We start from the raw sequence: 4,364 nt of genomic DNA, 5'->3' as shown, positions 1-4,364 counted from the left end.
AAGAATAATAATTTCAGATATCTGCTGATGAAGGCACTTTTCACAATGAATATAATTAGCCAAAAAGAAGCATGTTGAAATGATAAAGAACTGTAATAATGCATTACGACATCGTGTCTGAACACGCTGGAAGTTGCATGCTGCAGAACGTACTTGAAAAATAATCTGTTGATCAGCAATTTTAGAGTGCACTGTATTGATATTACTAAATTACAAACTACATGAATTACTAACATCGGTGCAACAACAATAAAATGTTTTTTTGTGTGTGTATGTGTGGTGGTGGTGGGACGCGGGGTTGGGGGGCGAGGAAGTGCTTACCACTAGTGGGCAAGGTGACTAGTAAACCCCTTTTTTCTTACGTTTTTTTAGCTTATGGGGGGGGGGGTGGGGGGGGGGACGCGTACTACACCGGCGAGCTGATGAAAAGCTCTCATGTGATCAAACTTGTAAAATGAAAAAGTGCAGGGGCATGAGTTTTTGTCTACGTCTCATGTCTGAGGTCATGAGAGCATTGTGTCTCTCACCCAAAAAAAAAAAAGGGAATTGCTGACAGCTTTTGAAATGAATGTCTCTCTTGGTATTTTGTGAATAGTTTGTTATTGTTTGGTAAGAGTGAGCAAAAGAATCAGATGCAGATTTTTCATGATGTACTTCATCAAGTGTTTACTTTCACAGAACTGAAGAGGATTGGCTAGCAGGTGGACTATACAGAATGCTTTGACGGAGTTTTGAAGATTAGTCTGGGAATGAACGTCTGGATATTAGCAAACAAAAAAACGTAATTTGATGTTTGTCCTCATTGAAAATCTACAAAAGAATCGTCATCTGGAAATCTCATCAGGTATCATTATATATACTATATATAACCTCATGTACACTTTACAACTTTGTTTACATATGATTTCGGCAGATGATGAACATTTATATTCTGGCATAGTCAGGGGCGGTAGCCAAGCTTTTTATTAGGTACAATTGGTAATACAGTGCATTTGTATAATACTGGAAATAATTTCAAATACTTTTGGACTGTGACTGACGGGCAAAGTTAATGAGACTGTAGAAGCATTTAAAAACACAAGTCAAGTCTCGTTTATTTATATAGTGCTTTATACAATGCTGATTGTTTAAATTATTTTGTGTTGCCGGCGTCAAACAGTAATATGACTGAATACTGAATATGAAAGTGAAAGCCCAGTGGCAGTCTTTGGTACGTGGCTGTTAGCATTGTTATGGCACACTAGATGACACAATGTATCATCAAACAGATGAGAGGAAAGGAGATTAGAGTTCCAGAAACTAATCGCATCTGAGATAAACCAGGTACTCACTCTGGGTGGAGTTCATCCTCTGGCCTAATATAAAAAAGCAACATGCTGTGATTTATGATTCCCAGTCTACATCACAAGACAGATTAGTGTCAAGTTCTGATGACTGATATATTCGTGATCATTATTTATATAATAAGAAAATTCTTTGTTTACTGTACAGTAGGCAAGATGAGACCCTCAGTTTTCAAATAATTTGTATGAGAGCTGAAACTTGTTGTTGTAAGAGGACTTTTCCTTAATACAGTACATGTTTAGTTTATATGTAAGATGAACAGACTGAAGTGTAAGCCTTTTTCACTCTTGAATCAAACCGACGCATTGATCATTTTATCAGTTATTTTGTGCTCGCGTATCTCCAACAACTGACTGCAGTCAAAAAGTAATAAAGAAATAATCACATTTGTTTTGCTTAACATATTTATATACAATTATTATAAAAATAATTTTAATGTCATACAAAACAAATGTCATCAGCCGGAGTGAATAGCATTATAGACTTGTGACTGGCAGAAGTGCGATTGTAGTAGTAGTAGAGGCGAAAGATACTGTGAAATTACATACAATGGCATGAAATTTGAAAGCATAACAACTGAAGGTCTGTGAAACATTCAATAAACAGTCAATAAAGGTTTTTTTTTTTTTTTTTGTTTTGTTTTTTTTTTTTTTTTTTTTTTTTTTTTTTTAAACAATGGCATTTAAATTTTTGAACTAAAATAGAAATGAAAATGGATTGTGGATGTTGTTTTAAAGAACGGACCACCTACACCTCGTGACAATATCTTTTTTTAATCTCATGACGTCCTCACCTAAACTAAAGCGTTAATCTCAGAGATATTATGCCATTTATTTCAGTGGATGTGTTTCGTTGATGGTGCAGGCTCAGTCTGAGAAAAAATGAATCATTTGTTTCTGTTTACACAGATGGAGTATTTTTTATTTTCTGCCTGTGTTTGTAACAGCAAGTGAAGGTGAGTACTAAAATGAACAATTATTTGTAGAGCATACTTCTTTTTTTTTACATAACTTCTCTGTTTTCAGTGTCTCTGCAGGAGACTGTTGAGGGATTTATTGGAGGATCTGCTGTTTTACCTTGTTCTTCTGAAAAACCTCCGATTACAATTCAAGACATCACAGTGCGCTGGAGAAACAAGTACGACAAGATTGTGTACGAGATTATTGATGGTCAAGTCTCTGTGGAAGAACAGGATCAACAGTACAAGAACAGAGGCAGAAGAAAGCTTCCCAGGGAGTATAGAGAAGAAAGCAAACTTCTCCATCAAACTCAACAATCTTCAACACACTGATGCAGGAAAATACACGTGCTACATCATCATGAAGGAATCAGTACTCAGGATTGTTGAGCTTTTAATTAAAGGTGAGTAAAAGTGCCTGGTTGACAAAACATTTATATTTAAGTCTTTATTGTATATCACATTCTCGTGTTTTTCCTCCAACTTTTGTAAATCTTTTGTCTTCCAGAGAGACCAGAAAGACAACTCCCCAGCGAAGGAACAAACCCAAAACCAGAGATGATTGTAATGTTCGTTTCCATTCTTTGCACTGGCATTATATTTTCATTGTCTGTAAGTTTCATTCATCATCCATAATTAACATGTAACTTCATATTGTTATTAAGTGACAGCTTCTAATTAAATACTGTAACATTGTTTTACAGAACTCTGCCACAGTGTGTTTTTAAGGAGTTTTAGTCATTGCTCACTATGACTCGACATCATCTCACAGGCTCCTAGAAATGTCTGTATATCATCTGTAGATATTAATTTGTTTTTCTTCACACCTCATTAATCTGTGTAGCCCATCTAAACCTTCTGCACAGTGCTGCAATACCAGCATACACTGAAATATAAAAGCTCTGTCTATTATAGATGAGCTGCTGTGATGGAGGTAGACATCAATTATCTCTGGTGCTGTGTTTACAGTAGTGAGAGAACTATTTTACCATTTTACAACCACTAATTATAATTCAAGTATACAACAGGCTGTGAAAATGTTTATTGTGAACTAATCCCAGGCCTAATGTGATGTGCTGTAAAAAGTACAACTTGTATGTTTTCATTACAATCGCTAGGACCCATTTCTTAATACTTAAGGCACTTTTTCAAAACTCTCTCCACCATATCTCCTAAAAAAACAATTTCAGTTTGGGCACAGCAACTAATTTCACACTCAAATGCACCCAAAATTATGAGAACAATGCATACTTTGTCTCAAATCAAATCATTGTTACATAATGCTAGCAAAGATTGTCACATCATAAAACAATAACCTAAAAACACTGGTAAAAACTGGTAACATTAGACAACATTTTCTTTATTGCTGTCAAATTGCTGTTTATTTCACTTAAGTTAAAAAATAAATAAATAAATAAAAGAGTATGTAAACATGTACAGTAAGTTGCCCTGAAGGTTTTTATGTCTGAGTCAGAAAGGAATTCATGTAATATGAAAGATGTAGTCACTGAATGCTTTTTGTGCCAAAGCATTGATGAATAATGCACAGTTTAACCCACATAGACTGCTATTGTGCTCAATGTGTGAAGAGTTTTATAAAAAGTGACCTGAGTATTTGAGAAATTGGCATCTGGAGAATTAAACATTGCCAGTAATCATGTATAGACTGTGCACGGGGCCATGAAAACAATACATTAAACAAAACAAAAAACCACATGATGAATCAGAGATCATCATAAATGTCCTGTCCAGAAACCAACGGTAGAAGTCGTTTATAGATGACCTCACTCTAACTCACCAAACGTTACCTCACTCTAAAACAGAAAACACTGCGATGTGCATTTATTCATTTAGCAGATGCTTTTACCTGAAATACAACAAGTGATTCATCATAAAGATGCAAATAAACTCAAGAAGTGCCATTTAGAATAGTATAAGATTTAAGAAAAGCTTTAAGGATTATATTATTACTCTGTATTTAGCTACTATTATATCACCTATCTTTCTATATTTTCTTTATAATTCATATAGACATGTATAGCTCTGCTGTACTGTCTTCAGC

At 34.8% G+C, this 4,364-nt stretch overlaps 1 long non-coding RNA gene across 1 annotated transcript; it reads left to right on the top strand.

The window, feature by feature from the left end:
* Positions 1-803: 803 nt before the first annotated feature.
* Positions 804-3,895, top strand: LOC109066195. The gene is made up of 5 exons (XR_006157205.1): positions 804-844; positions 2,253-2,299; positions 2,370-2,706; positions 2,811-2,914; positions 3,007-3,895. It is a non-coding gene; the product is annotated as an uncharacterized LOC109066195 (long non-coding RNA).
* Positions 3,896-4,364: the final 469 nt, after the last annotated feature.

The sequence above is a fragment of the Cyprinus carpio genome, chromosome A4, assembly GCF_018340385.1.
Source record: "Cyprinus carpio isolate SPL01 chromosome A4, ASM1834038v1, whole genome shotgun sequence".
NCBI classification, from domain to species: Eukaryota; Metazoa; Chordata; class Actinopteri; order Cypriniformes; family Cyprinidae; genus Cyprinus; species Cyprinus carpio.
This window is presented reverse-complemented; position numbering and strand designations above follow the sequence as displayed.